Source organism: Artibeus jamaicensis, unplaced genomic scaffold (genome assembly GCF_021234435.1).
Source record: "Artibeus jamaicensis isolate MK-2021 breed Jamaican fruit bat unplaced genomic scaffold, CSHL_Jam_final scaffold_1964, whole genome shotgun sequence".
NCBI lineage: Eukaryota > Metazoa > Chordata > Mammalia > Chiroptera > Phyllostomidae > Artibeus > Artibeus jamaicensis.
Window position 1 is genome coordinate 39481223 of NW_026522030.1, and position 20804 is coordinate 39502026.

The 20804-nt window shown below is 44.9% G+C and overlaps 1 protein-coding gene and 1 long non-coding RNA gene across 5 annotated transcripts in view; both read left to right on the top strand.

Moving 5' to 3' along the window:
* The window catches only part of KANK1 (KN motif and ankyrin repeat domains 1), a 191589-nt gene that overhangs the window by 140001 nt on the left and 30784 nt on the right, over positions 1-20804 (top strand). The window lies entirely within an intron of this gene.
* Positions 241-5559, top strand: LOC128626023 (uncharacterized). Its single transcript, XR_008389908.1, has 2 exons — positions 241-2607; positions 5299-5559. It is a non-coding gene; the product is annotated as an uncharacterized LOC128626023 (long non-coding RNA).

The following is a 20804-nucleotide window of genomic DNA, read 5'->3' on the forward strand; positions in this document are numbered from 1 at the left end:
CCCAGTGAGTACCAGAAAGATGCCCTTGGGTTGGAGACTTCTGCCCACATGGCTTTGTGGGTACCAACAAGAAAGAAAAAACACAAAATTAAAGCCCAGTACAGAGATTGGTTATTAAGGACTTGAGCTGTTACTGTGGTTCTGAGACCTCACAGTGAGGCAAAGGGTGGAAATGGCCCTTCCGACCAGGATTTGCATGTGCTGTGCCCTGCTCACCCACAGACTTCCCGTCGTGAGTATTGGCGTTGGTTTCTGATTATGCACTTCCTCTCTTTCTTGAAGGAGTTGGGTGGGCTAGCTCAGCCCATCACGAGTATCGCTCAATTAGCTTCCTTTTCCAGAGTTTGCCTTCTTCCTGTGTGCTTGGTAATTCCAGTTTATCTCCTTTGTGTGGTTTCTGAGAAAGGTTTGTATGGGCTCGGAAAATGAGTGACTAAAGCCGTCAGTCTCTGCTTTGGAGTCCTTTCCTATTAAAAAACTGTTTGTTTTGATCTGCCATGAAAAGTATTAGCCTGGTTCTCATCCACAGGAGTCGTAAATTCTTGCTCTTTTTTGGCAACAGATTTTAATTAAAATTACATTGAGTAGGCTTCTCTAACAAAAACCTCAAGGAAGACCCAATCAAGAAATCAGACTTAATAAGAGCCATTCAAACACTTCTAGAAATTCTCACTCAAAAAAAAATGGATGTTTCCATTTTTCCTCTCTTGGCTTCTCTGCTGGATATTTTTGGAGTGAGCTGTAACTGCTTTACTCATTTCCATATGCTTGAGGAAAAGTATGCTGGCGTGTTAGAGGCTCAGCCTGCTTCTGCTTTTTGATTGCAGTTCATTGTGAAGCCTGAGAACGAGAAGGTTGAAACTGTGCAGCCCACTTGTATTGGTATATATAACCTTAGTGATCTCTCAACTTAAAAATAAGTATGACGCTATTTGGAGAATTAAAAAAAAACAGTGACTAGATTTCTAATCCTAGCAGTTTTGGGAGCAAGCCATGGCTGAAAATTCGGATTAAATGTTATTATATAATATTCAGAAGGCCTTTCCAAGCAACAGATAGAAAAGCAGAACTATAGACATGAGGGAGAACCAGGCCAAGGGACAAATGGTTGGGTTCATATTTGTTCTCATGCTGAAAGTTAAATGTTCGTGCCACTCTTACCCCGTCTTGTGGGTGATGAACCAGATTTGAGTGGTCGGTCTGTGCTGTTTCTCCCAGCTGGGTCAAAGGTTGTGAACAAGGTCACAGTTTGACCATGTGAACCTTTATTTAAAGGAGCTGATACCAGAGTAATAGTTTATGGACTTCATTAGCTATTCATAGTCACACTTACCAAGTTTATTTTAGGTTCTTTTTGATGATTTTGTTTAATTGGAAAAGTTTTTTCTCTGAGGGATCTTTTGTATTTTGGACATGATTTTTATTGGATAGAATCAAGAGATAGTCATGTGATTTTCTAAATTTAGTCCCATAATGTTTGGTTTAGTTGATAAATCCCATCAGCTTTGCAAATGCTCTTATGAAAACATTGGTTCAGCTTGTCCTGCCAGACTTTCCCATCCCTGCCCATTTTTCTGAGGGCTTCTCTCTCACATCGGGTGTGCATTGCGCCAAGACACTTTTAGTGTTTCTGTCCAGTGGGCACATTTAAGAGTCTCCTGGAAGAAAAAAGGGGAGAATAATCCCAGAGTACAATATAAAAGAGGGAGACAAATGTGATATTTCTAATTATTCATAATCCAGCTGCTTAATATCTTTAAAACCTAGTCGTGTACGTCAACTCTTACACTTTTATAACTAAAATCCCAAAAAGCTCACGCTGTCTGCTCTCAGTGTCCCCCTCATCCAATTCTGCATGCCTACCAGGTACACGGCTCATTATTTCCTCTTCCCCAGCATAGAGTGGCTGGGATGCTTCATTCACACAGGAACACACCAGGGAAATGTTTTCTGAGGCAGCCTGTTTGGTGTGTTCCCCTCCAACCAGAGGACAAAGACTGATTTGTCTTCCACTGACCTGGTAGAGGAGGCAGAATACCTGCCGGCTTATGCAGCCTGTGCCCGCACCGGGACTCCACCTCTTCCAGGAGTGAATCAGACCAGATGATGCACTGGTTTTTACAGCACACCGGGGTGGAGGCCTGGAAGTCTCTAGGCCGGGAGGGGAGGAGGGAATGGTTCGCATGTCAATCCATTCCAGCAATGCAGCCTACAGGAAAAATTGCAAAACACCGAAGTCCTGTGCCACCAGATTTTTCCATTAGCACTACGCTTTCCACAGCTTCCAAGTCTGTTCCAGGGACGGCTGTTTGGCCGTGTGAGGGGAAACAGTCACAGCACATCACAGGCTCTGCCAGCTTGTCCCGTAAGGAGTCCCAGCAGGCCCCGAGCACTGCCTTCTACCCTCCCTGGCATCTCTCTCCCTCTCTCTCTCTCTCTCTCTCTCTCTCACACACACACACACACACACACACACAAGCTGTGGATCCTCTGAGGGGTGCATGGACGGATGCTCTCTGGGCACTGGAAAACAGCTGCTGGGACTGACGCTGTCTCAGGATACTGATCTTAAGTGAAGAAACCTAAGACCAGAAAATCTTCAGAAAGGTAAAAAAGTGGGCTTAGAGCTGGGGGGGCTTTCCTCTGGGGTGTTATTCTTTAATGTTCTGTCCTCTGGACACTTGGCTGATTAAAAAAAAAGTAACCGTTCCAAATAGTGGTGAATTTAAATCAGGGTGTCGTTTTGGGGACTCCCAGAAGGAGTGATTCATAACTCAGTAGAAATACGTGAATTCAGCCAGTTCATTCATTCAGTAGCTCACTTTTAAATGGTCGCACAGACATGTATTTGGCAGAAAGGCAGCTGTTTTCCTTTTTTGTAAAATGGACCAACTCTCAGGTCCTGTGAAAGTTGGTCTTTCTTTGCCTTATTCCCACTACTCTGTGGTTCTGTTTGTTAAGGTGGCTGGCAAGGTTAAGGGTCACTCAGCTTTCTATACGTTTGTTATTTTTTTCTGTCTCTGCAAACATTTTATCTTTCACTAACTTTAATCTGTTCCCTTAACTCTGAGATGTTGTTTTTTGGCCCTATTTTGATAGAATTCAGAGTCTATTTCTGTTTTTTCAATCCTGATGCTTGCAGAAATCGGGATGGGCCTTCCTAGCTCTCTCTGATAGCAAGACACTAGCTCTCTCCCAAGAGTTAGGAAAAGAGTGGGGTCTTCCATACCACCCCCTTCCCAGCTGCTGTTCCCTGGCCCACTCTGCTGTGTTCTCCTCTTAGTGGCTCTGTTTAAAGCACTGTTCCCTTCATCTGGAAGTCTTTCCCATGTCTATTAAATAAGTCCTCTTACCCTTCAGGTCCTACTTCCTCTCTCACCCCTTTTAACAAGTGTGACTCCTCCTCTTCATTATTCCTAGAGAGCTTTGTATCCTGTTAAACACTTGCCATCATTTGCTTTTAGTTAAGAGTTGTAGTTGTGCGTCTCACTAATGCGTAAGCTTTAGGTCTAAGGAGGCCAGGCTGCACGTCATCGTCATGTTGGTACACCCATTGCCACTTGCTTAGTGCTCAACAGAGAGGAAACGTGCTCAGTGTTCAACGGTGCAGCACCCCGACTCTGCACTGGCACCATGCTGGTCCCCGATGCAGAGCACACCAGGGGCACAGTGCCTGCCTGGGAATCTGAGGGATGGAAGTGAGCCCTGCCAGCTGCCAATTTTGTACTGTGAACGCCCTCTGGAGCGTTCTCCCCGCCTGCTCTCCTGGACATTTTTTTCTGGAGGAACAGGTGGCTTCCACTTTGTCACACACACTTGCTTCCTTCCTCTTCTTACCTCTGACTAAATGGAAGTTGTAGTATCTGCTTTCTCTCTATCACATGCTCCGTGTGGGCTCCACATGATACTGTCTGTTACATGCTTTGGGTTTCAGGAAGAGGTGACCAGATACAATGTGGTTGTCCAGGGACGGTATTGTCACAAGTCATTTGGAAAGTTCTTTCTAGCTCCCATGGCCTCTTTTTTTTTTTTTTTTCGGCGCCATTGGTCCCTGGCCTATTATCTAGCCTGGTTTGGAGGGTGGTTGAAACTGGGTGAGAGCCCGAGTTGGTGACGTCTCAGGCGAGAGTGTGGCCAGTTGGCCTGCCTTCCTTCTCTCCCACAGTTTTCTTGGGACCATCTCTGTAGCCTGAGCACCCCTTGCAGACAGGAGGAAACTGCTTGTTATCAGTCACTGTTTACAGCTTTGTAGTCTTTGTGGTAATCTGATTAAAACTTTTAATTCCCTAATTTGGCTTCGCGCTCCAAGTCATTTTGTCATTTGCCTTGTGAAATGTTGACTTCAGATCTTGGTTGAAAACATATACTGTATGATGGCCTCTTGTTTAAATTTGGTAAAAGTAATAATCCTAGGGCAACCTTTTCTGTCTTTTGAAAAGAAAGCTGAATGTATGGAGATCCGTTGTGACTCCAATATTAAGGCTTAAATATGTTGGGGGAAATGCGCTTTGTTTAGTCAGGTATAATGAAGACAGGGGTTTTGTTCTGGCTTCCTAAGATAGCCCCATCATCCTTAGCATCCTCTCCCGAATTTCACCTTCCTGAACAGAGTCACACACCTCCGCTGGGGCCCACACCCTCCTCGTGTTGACTGTGGCCTCTCCTTGGAAGAAAAACCTGAGCATTGTTTTAGGAGTGGATTCTTCTAAGCCAGTTGTGCACAGGAGGAGTCCTCTTCCAACACCCAACACTGTACACACCTAACAGGACAAGAAAGAGCTGGGAGCCCTTGCGGGACCTGCCCCCGTAATCCCCTGCAAGTCCAGTCAGCCCCTTGGGCTCTGATGGATGTGGGTGGAGAGGCAGGTGGCGACATGGACAGGAACTGCGCCCACTTTTCTCTCTCCCTGTGGTCGCCTTGGACGCCCAGCTTTTGGTGCCGCACCCAGTACAAGTCTGAGAGGAGATAAGTAGCATGATAAGGCACTTGAACTCTGTAGGGGTTGGGGAGGAGTCTCAAATACAGCAGAAATAACTCAGGCCCTCTTTAAAAGTGGCAGTAGAGCATCCTGCTTTCAGTCCGTTCTTTTTGTGATGAGTATGCACCGGTCGGGGGTCTGCACTTTAAGTTCACCTGTGAAAGAAATGGTGGTGGGGACCCTGGGCTGTTGCTTTGGTTTTTGCCTGTGTCTTTATTTTTTAAATGAGACATCTGAGTAGTAAAAGAACCAAATTTAAAACATGAGATTAAGTTAATATGCACCAGGATTAAAATTGTTTCTCTAATTTGTGTTACAGTTCGTTCCAGCAAGGACTCTCGGAATCTAAAATGAAAAGAAGTTGGTCACTTAGTGGGAAAAGGAGAGGGACAGGGACAGGAATGAAATCAGATCCCGAATGAGTATCATAAAGTCCTTGCTGGGTGGGTGCCCCCGAGGTGCCCCGCTGCAGCCTGGGAGTGTGTTTTGGTCAACTGACTCAAAGTTTTGTTTTATTTTGAATTAATTGCCAAAAATTTTATAAATATGTCATTTCATATAAAAATACCAATTTCTTCAACCTCTCCTCTTTCTTAAGTATTTTATTGTTTGTGTCTTCAGCTTCTCTTGAAAAGTCCAAAGATCTGTCCCCTCACTGGGTGTTTATTTCTGTCTGGCCACAGCCCACTGGAGAGGACAAGTATTCTGGCCTCCCCCCTGCAGATTCCCTCTTTTCAAGTACTGGCCTGGACTCCAAAGGTATCTGAACTTGTGACCCAGAAGATATTTGATTTGCCTAAAGGGCTGCCCCCAGTTTGGCTCTCAGCTTCCTTGAAGCTTAAAGGAAGAACACATTTTGAGCTGCAGATTTTGCTTGTTTTCAAGCCCAGGTTCTCACCCCAGGCTGTGGCCTAGACTCATTCAGGGAGCTTCTAAAATCGCTGATGCCTCTGGCCCCACTCCAGGAAATTCTGACTCACTGGGGTTGGGCTGGGGGGGGGTGTGACTCAGCACTTTTAGAAGCAGGCCCAGGCGGTGGGGTCGTGTGGCAGGGTTGAGAATTTGTGGCATCGAGCTGCTTGCTCTGGGAGGTTCCAGCCTTGGCACCTTTACCTTGAACAGCAAAGGTGATGTTAGTCCCCTCACCCCTCTGGGCCAGTGTCCTGCTGCTGCTGTTAAATGTGGACCTGGACTCAGAGTCCTTGACATTTTCATAGAGCTCTTTTAAAGAAAACACTCAAAGTTAAGTTGACTGAATTTAACTGGGCTTTAGTGGAGATGAAAAAGACAAAGCTCCTGTAAGTCTGGAGAGGTGTAAGGTGTGTGCACAGATCGGAAGAGAGGGAAAATCAAGCTGCTCTGAGAGCCTGGGTGGAAGAGTTGGCTGCGAGGATAAGAGACGACTTCAGACAGAACCAGTCTTTTAGCTGGGCCTTGCAAACTGGAAGACTTTTGTCTGAGAAGTCTTGCTGTGGGGTGTACATCAGAAGGGAAAGGAATGGTATAAGCAAAAGCATTGAAACAGCAGTGCTCTCTCTCTTCCCCACCCATCAGGAATATCTGCTCCCTTCCCCTTCCCCAGCTTTCTTTGCCCTCTAAGCGCTACAGGAAAGAATGTGCCCGGCATGTGGCTTTTCAGTGCTGTGTAGTGTCAGTATAGCAGTCGAGTAGGCGGCGGCAGCAGAGTAGCAGTATGGATGACGTGAGCTGCAGCTGCGAACTGTCAGTAATCATACCTACCTCAGGGTTGTTGAGCAGAGTAAATGAGTTCATGTATGTAATGATGCACTTGGAACAGTGCGGTCCTGAAGAACTATGCACAGTGGATGGTGGAGAAAGATGGGGGCAAAGGAGGCAAGGAGGCTGTTGCGAGACTGGTAGCCTGGGTGCATGTGTGCTGTGTCTCTGAGACTGGGTAGGATGTTAAGAATCAAGGAGAGGGCCCTGGCTGGTGTGGCTCAATTGGTTGGAGCACTGTGCCCTTACTGAAAGGTTGCAGTTTCCATTCCTGGTCAGGGCACAAACCGAGGTTGCAGGTTTGATATCCCCTGTCTGGGGCTTGTGTGGTCATGGCATATATGGGAGGCAAGCAGTCAATGCTTCTCTCTCACATCGATGTTTCTCTCTCTAGAAGCAATGGGAAAATGTCTTTGGGTGAGGATTTTTTTAAAAAAAAGAAAGAAATGAAGAGGGGGAGGAGGAAGGTAAATTCTGGGCATGTCAGGATATATGCATCTTAAGATGTCCAGAATGTAATTCATTGTTACAGTCACTACCCCATTTAACTCAGGCCCTCTGGAGAAAAAGTCCTGGTCCAGTAATCCTGTTGAGTAAGCACTGAGGAAGAAGGGGGTCAGATGTGCTCGGTTGCAGTCTCGGAACTCCACGGCCACCACCCAGCGGAGGCTGTCAGTGCGCTCAGCCAGCCCGGGAACACAAGTCTTTTGTCCCCAGTCCATTGTCCTTCTCACTGGGAGTCACCGTTCTGCCAGCCATCCACCTAGCGGAAGCAAAACCTTGGGTTCATCTTCATCCTCCCTGACTGCATTTGGCTTCTTGTTGTGTACATACATAAATTAAGAGAGAGGGAAGGCAGACAGGTGTGTCTTTCTCCTTACAGTGGGAACCTTAGTGACTGACAGTTTCCAGGCTGAAGGAGCTCCTGTTGTTAATTCTCCTCCCATCCCAACCTTTGTCATTCCCTCCATAAAAGGCCAAGGCTTTTACTGGCACACAATGACTTTTTCTGCTAGACCTCTCCTTCACAGACTCAGGCATACAAGACAGTTACCTTCGACTGGTTTATAGGATTAAGCTCTATTCTTAACAGAACACAATATAATATAAAATAAAAACTTAGCAGGGTTTTTCTTTGCAGGATTAAGAAACATGACATTCTCCTGCTTTCCTCAGTTTAATTCTTAAAATTTAATTCTTAAAATTTTATTCTTTTGATATTAATACCTAGTACGGAGTATAATAATGTAACTAAATAATACCAGAATTTTCCTAAAGTAGAGAGGAGCAGATTTCTCTGTTAAAAGTAAATGATAAAACAAGCCCAAAGGAATTTGAAGGATGATGGATGTTTTCTGCAGCTGGATTATGGTGTCAGATGCACAGCTTTACTAAAACTCATCAAACCGTATACTTTAAATGGGTGAATTTTTATGATATGTAAATATCTCACCTGGCTGGCGTGGCTCAGTGGATTGGGAGCCAGCCAGCAAACCAAAGGGTTGCCAGTTCGATTCCCAGTCAGGGCACACGGCTGGGTCCCCAGTGAGGGGCGCGTAAGAAGCAACCACACATCGATATTTCTCTCCCTCTCTCTCCTTCCTTTCCCCTCTGTCTAAAAATAAATAAATAAAATCTTTTTTTTAAATCTCAGTAAAGTTTTTTAAGTCTCCTCCAAAAGATAAAAATAGGCCTAACTCAAATCTCTTCTCTAATGTTGATGTTATTGGGTAAAATAATTTGGAATTCTTCGGACCCTATATCTCAAAGTATCTGGCTCTTTGTTCTTAGTTTGTTATTTCCCTTTGAATCAGGTTATTTATTTGGTGTAAAACAAACCTAAATGAGTCCCACATCATCATTTAAAAGTTTCATCTTTGTAGTTTCGCACAGAAAAGTGTCCGTCCCAAAGATAGCAACTTAAGGTATCCGGCCACCGGATGTCCAGTGGGAGAACGGAATGAGAAGGTACATGGAGTGACATTGGACGGGGGAGGGGTGCAGACACTGACATCAGCCAGTCGCACTAGGCAAATGCAGTGGATTTCTGTAAACTTCGTCTCTCTCTGCATAGCTGTCCCCTGTTTTGAACTTCACAAAGCCAGCCATTTAGAGTCATCCCTAATCTTTGTTGATCTCTGCTTTATTGTTTGGAACTGGCTTTGCTTGTTTGTCCTGTGGAGAGAGTGAAGTAAATCTCGTTCCTCTAGACTCACATTTACCCAGTGATCTTAAGCACAGGTGATGAACAGTTTAAAAGAAAGTTTTCTTTTTCTTTCTCTTTCTTACTTTTTTTTCAAGGTGGTGAACCGAAATCATTAGAGGGACATAGCATTCTTACTAACTTTTTTTACACCAAAACAAAAGTGTGCTCAAAGGTATCATCACCCTAAAACAGAATGCATTCGTTTGGGAACTGATTCTGTCTTAGAAAGTCACATGACCTAATTTGGATAAAATGTGTAAGGGAATATTTTTAAAAAGGGAGAGAGAGAGAGAGAGAAAGTTTGGATCTGTGGTTTACAAATGGGAGTGTTTTTAGCCTTCAAATTGCATGTTGCATGAAATAAGAATACACTAAAAAACACCAAGAAAAGGAACCACTCGCCTTCAGCCCAGCCTGGGTTCAGCATAACACTGAATCATTTCCTTCATAAGAAGGCTGCCGAGTTAGAGCTCAAATTATAACAGTGAGCCTTTCTCAGCCCTCGAAGGTTTGAGGGGAGGAAATAAGTCAGCAGGAAGAATAAGGAAACTTTGCTACCTTTCTATAAGTCTTCCTAGAATTAGCAGATTTACAGCTGCTTGTCTAGGTTTGCATTTCTTGTTAGTGTAGCTTTAAAAGTCAGAGGGGGCGTGGGAGAAGTCTGTCTTCATCTCTTGTTTTTCAAGATCCTCGCTAGCAGTTTTGTTCCTTGGTAGTTTTTGCTGTCTCACTGACGCCGCGAGTCCTGGGATTAAACCCCGTGGCCAGCAGGCTGCTAGTTGGTCAGGAAATTCCAAATGGGTATAAATAAATTCTCTGCAGCAGCTCCCGGGCTCTTTGCCTGCTCCTGTGTGTAGTCCCTTTAATGCCGAGGGAAGTGTGCCTGAGATTTGGCTTCCTGCTGGCTGAAAATCACAGTTATTTTGTTTCTGGGTGGGTAAGTAAGAAAGCCCCAAAGAAGAAAAATAGAGGATAGTGTGACGTTCCTGGTGGGGGCTGGTAAAATATAAACTGAAGCTTTGCGTGTTATGTAAAATATTGGCTTTCATTACGAGTTGGAAAGGAGAATTCAGTACTTGATTTTCGGGTCAGTAAAAATTCCAGATTTAACTGTGCCTTCAACATAGAGACACCATTGTTATAGGAGTTGTATGTATACACTGAGGTTTGGGTTTTTGAGTTTGTGGTTTAATGAAATTCCAGAATTTCCTTTTTTGTTGCTAAATCCCATTTTGGCCACTTGTTTTCAGCTCAGTTTTTCTAATAAGGGACTGCTCAGTGTGCTTGAATGCTGGTTTCTTTTTCTTAGATAAACAATATAAAGCAAAAGAAGGGCTGAGAATCATAAAATTACTTCAGCCTCCCTCCACACCCCCCACACATTTTTTTTCTGTTGTGTTAGAAAAGCCCTTCCTGTCCCAAAGTGTCCTATTTATGCTCAGAGCAGCATGTTATTTTTGAAGAAAGTTTGGAGAACAGCATTTAGTTCCTGAGCTAGTTCTCTCAAGTGTGTGCATGAAAACATAGGCTATATTTCAGCAATAATTTTAAAAATTGGACCGTGGGCATGGGAGAGCAGCTCTGCCCCAGCTGGTGAGGGGCTGGCGGAGAGGTTGTGGCATTGTGGCCATTTCAGGCAGACTTTGGGTAAAGAGTCCCTGCATCCTGTGACTGACACCGAACGCTGGAGAAGAGGGCCGTTGTGTGAACTTCACAATGAACTCTACAATGTCAAGGGTCTCCTTAATACAGTGCGCCCTCTATGAAGGCATAGCCCCTTCCATTCCCAGGAGCAATAACCCTTTCCACTTTCTTCCTTCTTGACTGCTTACCTAGAACTTGCTTCTGGAGCAAGTTCTTGAGACACGCCCAGAGTAGAACTGATGATACAGCAAAGGGAAGCTGCATTTGGGGACTGTTAGGTGGTGCCATTTGTAATGGTGCAACCGGAAAGGTGCTGCCAAATGACATGGGAAGAGGGCAGGGCCATGGGCTCTGCCACCTGATCATCTGGCCTGACAGCTTCTGCAATTAACTTCCTTCTTCACTTGCTCACATAGCATGTGATGTTATGAAATTTGGGGTAACATATAGGTAGTCCAAGAGTCAGAAGCCGGAAGCAACCTTTAGAAACCACTGAGTCCCACCAACCCCCTCATTTCACGCATACAAACCTTGTTGCTGCGTCAGGTGATTCCCGATCCCTACAGCTCATTGCATGTCTGTGAACATAGTTATAGCTCCTGCTCTTGTGTTATGAAAAGAATTATACCTCCCCCCAGTTTGGGTGAGCCATTCCGAGTGACTGCACGGGAAGGTGTTCGGTGCATCTGACGTGCGCACAGTGTGTCAGAGTGCTTTCCTCTCGTGACTTAGGCAGAGATAATGAATGAGGTTGTTCAGAGTAACCAGTGTGTACCTTTGTCCTCGTATTGTAAGAATGAAATATTTTAACTTGGCCATAATATACTTTTAAAGGTTGGAGGATGTTTGGCTACTTTTACTTTGTTTTATTTTACCTCCTTCCTCTGCATAATGGATGCTGGCGAAGGGCTCCCTCCGCACCTAATGGGCACCAGCGCCCCACTGGCCTGAGCCCTGGGGTGTACACAGGTACACAAGCACATTCTCCTGCAGGGCCCGGCCAGCATCTCCCTCAACCACTCTGGGAAGCGGGAACCAATTTAGACCTCAAGATAAAAGACATAGAACTGTACTTGAACAACAATTAAATTTAAAAAAAAACTTAAAAAAAAGATTTTAGCAAACTGAAACCCTACAGGTGGGAAGCAGGGGCCAGGCAGGGTGGAGGAGGGGAGCTCTGGTTGATGTCAGGGATGCCAGGGCTGTATGTTCTATCGAACTACAGAGGATGCTCCAATGACAGCAGACAGTAGGCATCGTTTTCAGGGGTCCACAGCCACACTGTGAAGCAGGTCATCATTTTTCCAGATTGGGATAGAATCTCTTGCCAGCTTCAAACTCAGGCAGTGGGGGCCTAGAGTGCCTGATTTTGATTGATCATTATATCTGTTTCTCCATCATACGTATTAGTTGGTACATGGGGTTTTTCATTTCAAAAAATATTGACTATGCTGCATGCCAAGCACCATGCTGTACATCGAGGGGTAGAAAAAAATATGACTTGGTTCCTGCCCGCAAAGGTACCTATAGTCTGTTAGGGGAAGGCAGTCCTGTGCCTACTAACTGTGTAACACATGTTGGTAAGTGTAGGCCGTGTTTTAGGCCGTGAAGGGAAGGAGGGGCCCGGTTCTTCCCAGGACAGGGCGGTTGGAGGTAAGTGAAGACCTTACAGAGGCTGGGGTGTTTAGGTTGGGCCCTTTCGGCTGATACAGCTAATTCTGATAGAAGAGGCGAGGGAAGGGCGTGTGTGCTGGTGGAGGAAACAGAGTGGGAAAAGGCAGATGGGCTTGAAAGTTGCTCCCGTAGGTTGAGGTTCAGGGTGGGGAGGAAACTGGGAAGTGCTGGATTGGGGCTAAATTCTTGAAGACTTTTAATGCCACAGAAAGGACACCTTAGACTTCGTTCTCTCTCTCTAATGGGGCTCCTGGCACATTAATCTGCAAGACTAACAATTGGGAAGCGCTACAAGTTTCCAGGGATACCTCAAACAAATGTAAAATTCCTCAAAGAATATGTCATACAGGAGAGCAAAGACAGCAGCCCCTGTTTTAAAAAAGAAAAACTGCTTTATGTACATATGAGCAACAGTAGCACATTGGCACATTGGCAGAGGCACCGAGGCCACAAGTGAAGGGGTTTATATACAGGGTGGGGCAAAAGTAGACTTGTAAGTTGTTCGTATGGATGTGTACACACACACAATGATTAAAATTGTTATTTTGATGTTCAGACTATCCCAGATTGGAGCAGTGGGAGCTCCAGAGAGAGTTTCTCAGCCACATGGACACCAGACACGGTCTTTCAATAGCTAACGTGATGTGTGTGCACTGACATGTATTGATATGTGTGTGTGTATTATATGTGTATGTGAACCTGCAGACACATACACATAGGTGAGCAAAAGTAGGTTAAATTACCAGCCATCATCACCTTAAAGATAAATCATAATGAAATAAGAATAAGAAGTAATATTATAATTAATAAGTAATCAAGAATAAACTGTTTCATGACTCACAACTGTAAACCTACCTTTGCCCACCCTGTACGTATGTATGTATGTGTGTGTGTTTGTATAAAATTAGTTTTGAAATAATTTGAAGCAATTTAGAGGATGTTTGTGAAGGAACTCTCTCTCACACCTCTTTCACCTGGATTCAGATTCCCCGGTGGTTAACGTCTGCCACATTGGCTCTGTCGTTTCTGCATCTGTGTGTGCATACATGCGTGTGCGATGCACCCATCCTGTGGGGGACAGTCCTCGGCCCCCATGGTCCCGTCCTGCAGTGTGTCGGGCAGCACCCATCCACGCGTCCAGGCTCCGGCCGTGCTTCCTGGGCAGGATCACCACAGAAACGCCGCCGGGCTCTTCCCAGAGCGTGACCTCAGAGGCCAATGGCCTCGGTCACCTGGTCCAGGTGATTGTCTGTCAGCTCTCTGCACTGTGGAGTCGCTCTGTTTCCCTGTGTGATTGACAAGGGAGGTATTCCAAGGCCATACCAGTGTCCTCTTCCTAAATAGGAATTCTCTCCCACTAGCCTCAGCATCCTCTGACAACTCCTACATGAATCAGCCACTGTTATACTGGTCATTAAACAGTGACTTTTCTCTCCATAATTCCTTTATTAACTGGCAGGCACAGTACTGTGTCTGTTTTCTGTAACATTATAGATTCAAGATACCTACTTTACTCATTGGATTGTAATCTGTTACTATTAGGTCGATGCTCAGATTATCCCAGATTTGAACAGTGAGAGCCCCAAAGAGAGTTTCTGAGCCAACTAGACTCCTGTTTTGTTTTGTTTTGAAAGGTATTTATAAGGGAAGGAGAAAGAGACACAGGAGCATCGATGTGTGGTTGCCTCTTGCGTGCCCTCTAATGGGGACCAGGCCTGCAACCCAGGCATGTGCCCTGAGAGGGGATCAAACCAGCGACCCTTTGGTTTGCAGGCCAACACTCAATCCACTAGGCCACAGCAGCCAGGGCCTGACATTCTTAAACAGTTAATGTGATGTGTGCATGACAGTTGAGAATAAAAGCCGGTAGGCAGCATGTGTTATCTGAGTTCCGGATCAGGTGTGCACCTCAGGCACTCAGGGTCACCTGCAGCAGGGTCCTTGTCAGTGCCTCTAAAGGCAAGCTGACCTGAAAGTCCCAGGGACCACCTAGTGCGTAGAAGTCTTTACTCTTCCGAATACATTGCCTACATTCCCCCAGACCCTGTCCTCTGTCTTTATAGCCTTCCCTGTCGGTTGACTCAGCCCCTGGCCAGGTGTGGGGAGAGAAGGGACCGGGGCCATGAGCACTAAGGCTTGGCAGTAGCATTCTGCCCATCTTTCTCTCCTTCCTCCAAGAGACACTTTCTGGCAGCCCGATCAGTGCTGTCTCTGCTGCACAGACGTCTTCGGTCCCTGCTATTCCCATCTCATTTCCAACATGAAGCAAGTTTGCGCTCTGCCCCTCAACATGCTAAATCAGCGCCTGCGTTCCCTAAAGTGCCGCCTCGTCTTTCTTCCTGCCCTCCCCGGTGCCACGCTTGTCCCTGCCTGGTTAGACTTATTATACTTTTATGCCCTTCAGAAAAGGAAATCTCATCATTTTTCTCGCAGCGAGTTATCCATTGGTTTAAAGAAAAGTGTTTTCTTTTTTGTTAGCCGAAAGGGGTCCTGGACAGAGCCCCAAAGGACGAATCCGAAGGCCTGCTTCTGGTCTCCAGCTCAGCCCTGAGAAGCCCGGCTGGGTCAGGCCTTCTCAGCTTCCTCTTCAGTATTTTGGGGAAGGTGTAGACCGCAGGGTGTCCCAGACTTAGTCAGGTGGTGGCTTTGACTCTATGGTTATCATAGATAGAACTCAGGTGGTGCAGGGAAATTTGTGATACCTAGAGAAAACTCATGGGGACTTGAACTACTCATGGAAAACCCAATGGAGGGCACTAGAGGGAATTTTAATACATACTCCAGCACATAGCTCCAGTAGTTTTATTAAAACGCAAATGTGATCATTTCACTCTGTTGCTAAGAGATCTTTAATGGCTACTCAATGCACTTGAGGACCAAAACCTGACTTGGGGGCCCTGTGTGATGGGGGCTTTGTCCCCTCTCCGCATCACCTTGGGTTTTCTTTTCTTTTTTAAAAAAATATTTTATTGATTGATTTTTTTTTTTTTAGAGAGAAGGGAAGGGAAAGAGAAAGAGAGGGAGAGAATCATCAGTATGTGGTTGTCTCTCATGTGTCCCCTGTTGGGAACCTGGCCTGTGCCTTGACTGGGAATCGAATCTGCAACCCTTTGGTTCACAGGTCTGTGCTCAATCCACTGAGCTACACCAGCCATGGTGGGTTTTCTTTATTATCATGAAAAGCCCCCTTTTCAGTTCTTAAAAGTGGCAGGTTTGTTATGCTGTTTTCTTGGCCTAGAATTTCTTATACACTCATCTCCCTACCAAACACCGCCCCACACACTTCGGCCCCTGGACTCCTGAAATACAGCACTGGCAGGAGACTCCCTGCGCCAGCCCAGTAGGGCCCCCGCTCGTTCTAGCATACCTCCTGTCTTTAGCTTTCACAGCACTTCATCACAGTTGTTACTTATTTCCGCATCCGCTTGTCTTCCTCCTCCTATAGTTCGCAAGTTTGTCCAGGCGGGCTCTGTGTCCCATTTGCCTGCCTTCCAGCAGTGTTTGGCGCATGGTGGTTACTTAATAAATATTTGCTGAGTGAAAGAATAAAACCATCTTGCACTCTGATGATTGCTTCTTCCATCCCCACAGAGGGTCAGCATCCCCTCTGTGGGTTGTGGGAATGGGTAGCCTTAGGTTGTGGAGACAGTGGAGGGGTCCGGAAAGTGCACAGGTCCAGGTCTGTGGGGACGGGTTAAAGAAGCAGAGATATGATCAGCTGTGAGAGGAAATCTAAAGACTTAGGGGGAGGAGCTCCAGTGGAGTTAGGGAGAGGTACAGACAGGAGAGACAATGTGTAACTTCGCCATGTAAGCAAACCCTGCAGTTCTGTATCATGTGACCTGTCAACTGGCCCGGCACTTCCTGTGAACTTCTGGCATCCACTTTTACTTTCCTCACTATTGTCTTTTTTTTTTTACAAAGCATTTAGGTGGCTGTTTGAAACACCTGCAACCTGACAAAAGGTCCAGGTGAGATCGGGTAGGTAGTATAAGCTCCATGGAACAGGGACACAGCTTCACACAGCAGACCCTCACACCCAGTAGGTGCTCATCGTTGGCCTGAATGACTGGATGGGTCTGTTGGCTGGGTGGGGTAGAGAGCAGGTTTAAAAGTCCTCTCTGGTACATGAAAGAGCTAGAGAACAATCTCACCTGCCATGTATTATTCTAAAGCACAATGGTGAACACTTACATGGTTCTCCTTTTTATTATGTGTTCTCTAACAAGTGGTGTTTCTCACGTAGATTTGGCACAAGGAAGCTCCTCGGGTCTAAAAGTCTTAATGCTAACAGTGCCGTCAGGGGACCTTTCCTGTTAAACCAGTTCGCAGGGACCTGTTCCGTCTCTCTGTCTTCTCTATCCCACTGGTCCGTGTCTACAGAAGTTGATTTGCTAACTCGGTTACTTTCACACTGTGAGTAATTAACTCCGTGGGAACTTACCTTTCTCACCCAGTTCGTCCTACTGTTTTTTTCTCCCCTGCTTCTCAGCCTTAGCTGATTTGGAATCGTTCTGTTTCAAACAGCAGGATGCGCCCGGTCTCCTGGTTTTAAATATGGGGACCTGTGATAATTATGTGATTCCCAGGGACTTCCTCAGCTCTTTAAGCCAAGTCCTCTTGCTTTTTGTGAGAGGAGAGTGCACTTACGGGGTTTAGCAAAGTTCTGCAGTTTCTACAGTCAGAATATCTGGGCAAGAAAAACACATAACGAGTGTGTGGAAGTTGTGGCACATGGTGTAATGGTTTTTCCTGGCGCCGGTAGTCAGTGGTAATTGGGCCTAGAGTGCACAGCAGTGAAGCCAGCACAAAGAAGTCATTGTATCCTAATTAATACGTCAAATAATAATAACAAAGTCTTGTCCATTTGAAAGTCCACCAGGATACATTATTCCAGAAACTTACAGCGTTTCTGCTCAGATTAAAGAATGGCTCATTGCGGTAGAGTGTGTAGAAAGTATTTAGGGTTTTCATACTCAGGAAGTGGCATTTTTATCACCCTGTCACTTGAGGATGATGTTCTGGTCACACGGAGAAGTAGAAGACCTGAAGTCCACAACTTACGTGGTCAGATTCTCGATTGCTGTATGTGAATTTTCTCACTCTGCTCACTGTCTTTAGCGTGGGCGTTCTCAGCTGAGACATTTCAGACTGGGTAATTCATGGTGGGGGCGTGGAGCAGGGGGGCGGGGGGGCTGCCCTTGGTGTTGCGGGATGTTTACAGCAGCATCCCTGGCCTCTGCCCACTAGATGTCAGTAGCAGCCCCCTTCTAGTTGTGACTAGAAATGTCTCCAAACTCTGTCCCATGTCCCTGGGGGGCAAACAGGTGTGACTCCCACTAGCAGGTTAGTACTCTGACCAGTATCCACTGTCTGTCTTATCTTGTACTTCCCAGCCAGTGCATTAATTTTTGTATATTGTTTGGATAGTAAGGTTTGTTTCCTTGAAAAGTTACAATTGTGTAATACTTTACGAACTTAAATGATAGGACTATTGAAATATTCATATCTCCATTTCATTTTGTTACTGTAAAAAAATTGCAAGGACATTTCAAATTGTTCTTGAGTCCATAAACTGAACCACTCTCACAGGTACAGCAAGTTTTACCAGGTGGTAGATATATGAATAAAGAATAGAATTGCCATCAGTTTGGTGATTTCCACTTCTTTCTGCACACATGGGAATTTGGTCTGCACATCAAGAGTTGTCTCTAGTTGGTACTGGGTGTTTGGTTACCGCAAATTCAGACTGTAAAGACTGGGTTGGGAGAGAGAAGGGGCAAGAGGGACTCTGAGACCCTTGGTATGTAGGAGCAGTCCTTTCGATGAGGCTGATCCCAGAGGCCCACCGTCAGCAGCCAGTCCACTTACTTGGACACACTGGTGTAGATTCTGGTGAATGTACCTCTTTGCTTCACTTCTGCCTTGCATTGTATCAGAGTTTCTTTTCCCGTGCACCACACCCCTCACTAGCCGAGAGCCTTGTGCGAGTGGTGACGTAGCCCATTTGGTTCATGCTGTGTCCCCGGCTCCTAGAACAGTGCCTGGTAAAGAGAGAGCGAGGGGGATGAAGGAGGGGGGACAACTAAGATTGCTTCTCTATCAACAGCAATTATAAACACAAGTTGAAAGTATAAATGAAATTATTTGGTCCTCATTTCATACTTGGGCATTATAACACTCTAACTTGCATTTAATCTCTTTGTTTACCTCAGTCTAATCCGAACAGCTATCAAGATGATCTTCATTGATGCCTTTTAGTCCCCAGCACAGGGCTGCATGTGCACTGCTGTAACAGTGACTAAGTGGACAGAACTCCCCGGTGCAGCCCCCAGATCTGGGGGCCTCTTCTCTAGCAGTTACCCGCTGTCTTCTTCCTGTGTCTCAGAGCTGCACCAACAGGCTGTGCTCTGGCTCTTCTCCACCACTTACCTCTCCTTCCCTTTTTCTGTCATCACTTACTTACCTGGTCTTCAGAACACAAGTCCTGGTTAACTCAATTACATTTCGATCACTCGTTCACATACTATCACATTGTTCTTGTTGATAATGTGCCTTTGTAACTCATCTCAATTAGTGTTGTGTTTAAGGTGTTTGGCATTTATCTGCCAGTTAGACTGTACCCCATTTTATTTCTTATAAATCCTTCCTCCTACTCTTTCTACTGAATAGGCCCATTTTCTGCACCCAATTAAGCTTTCAGTAAATGCTATATAATGAAGGTAGAGGTTGTGCCAGGCACAGTCTCCACCACTGGATTTCCAGACATTCAAAAAATTCTTGTAAACACCAGGGGCAGCCGTCTGATTCCAGTAGGTTTAGTGGGAAGCTGTTACTTTCAGGATTCTGGCTGCAGACAGAGCCAGTGGTTTGTGACTGTGTACGAGCAGGCACAGCTCTGTGTTGGTCCCCAAAAATGGCTTTTAGTAAGTTAAGAGCCCCCTTATCACCCACTTAGCCATTTTTTATACTGTTGGGTTTTTTACACACCTGTAATTATTGTTGAATTAATCACACTTTGTAATTAAAAAAGTTTTATTGTAACATTGCCCCAGTTTACTATTTATTTTCTTTTTTTCACAATCTGCTCTTTTTTCTTTTTTGTTTTTTTTTCTTTTCGGGGGGGGGAGTGGAGACATGGAATTGAGTTTAACTCCAAATAACAGAGACCCAAAATGTAGAATAGCTACACAAAATAGAAGTTACTCTTTCACATAAAAATTAAAGAGGTAAACTTTCCTGAAGTAGCATAGCAGCTTTGATCCACAAAGATCTTAGAGACCCAGGTCCATCCAGCACATTGCTCTTCTAGCCCCATGTATGAACTCATGGTCCAGAATAGCAGCTAAAGTTCCAGTCATCACATCTGCATTCCAGGTAGCAGGATGGAGGAAGGATCAAAGAAGAAAGGTGGTCATACACCTATTCCTGTGTCTTTTAAGGGAGGTTTTGGTAGTTGCTACGTGACATTTCTGCTTATGGCCATACTAACAGCAACGGAGGCTGGGTAAATATAGTCTCTATATTTGCCCAGCTAAACATAGGAGTTCTGCTGGTGTGGAGGATGGGATAACAGACAAGGCAGGACATCTAGCTGTCCACCACAGCTGCCTCATTCATCCATCTCCAAACAAATTTTCTTAAAGTTTCTTTCAGTTCATCTCTCTTGCTTTCCAAATACTGACTTCTTGTGAGCGTATATTTAAAGGACAAATACCCATGTTATAGAAATTTATGAAATATAAATATCAACATTAAAAGCACCCATAATTCTACAACCTAAAGATAACCACTGAAATAGCATCACGCAGGAGTTGTCCTTAACACTAATTAATATACAGCAAGCAACAACTGTTTGTAGAGCATTAAGATGGGTTTTTTTAAAGCTCGTTGTGCTATACTATATTCAGGAAATATTTTTAAACATCTACTTTGTTCCCGGCATCTTGTTAATTGATATGTATGGTTGGAAGAGGGAAACAATGAAGGATGTTTTTAATATGAAATTTGTTTTCCTCAAGGTAGTTCCAGTCTAGCCTAGGGAGATAAGACTATGTACATGAGAAGCTGGGAAATCAATCAGTCAGGGCCCCGTTAGTGCCGTATTTGTGTTGATGTACACAATGGTACAGTAGAAATGAGATACAAAAAGTAACAATGACATTGGATATCTTTAATCGGAGAACTGTCCGTACTGTGAAGGGCTGTTTGTAAAAAATCACACCTTGAGAACACAGCTTGCCTTTCAGCTGCTGGAGCATGAAACTTGAATTACAAAGCCTTAGGATAGTCCAGGTCAAGCAGGACTAGCAAATCATTGAACGTGGTAAAATTTCCACGTCCACCTGACTCCCAGATTTTGGAGTCCAGGGTCCATGTGAGGGGTAATTTGTCATGACTGTGCCTTTTGTAAACTGCAGAAATATGTGACAGTTAACATTTACTGAAAAATGTGATGTATTTCATTGTGTTTTAAATCTTGATGTTAAAGTAGTACATTTGAAAGTTTTTTGGAGGAAAACGGTTAAAAACCTTTCATATTTTTTTAAAGATTTTTTAATTCA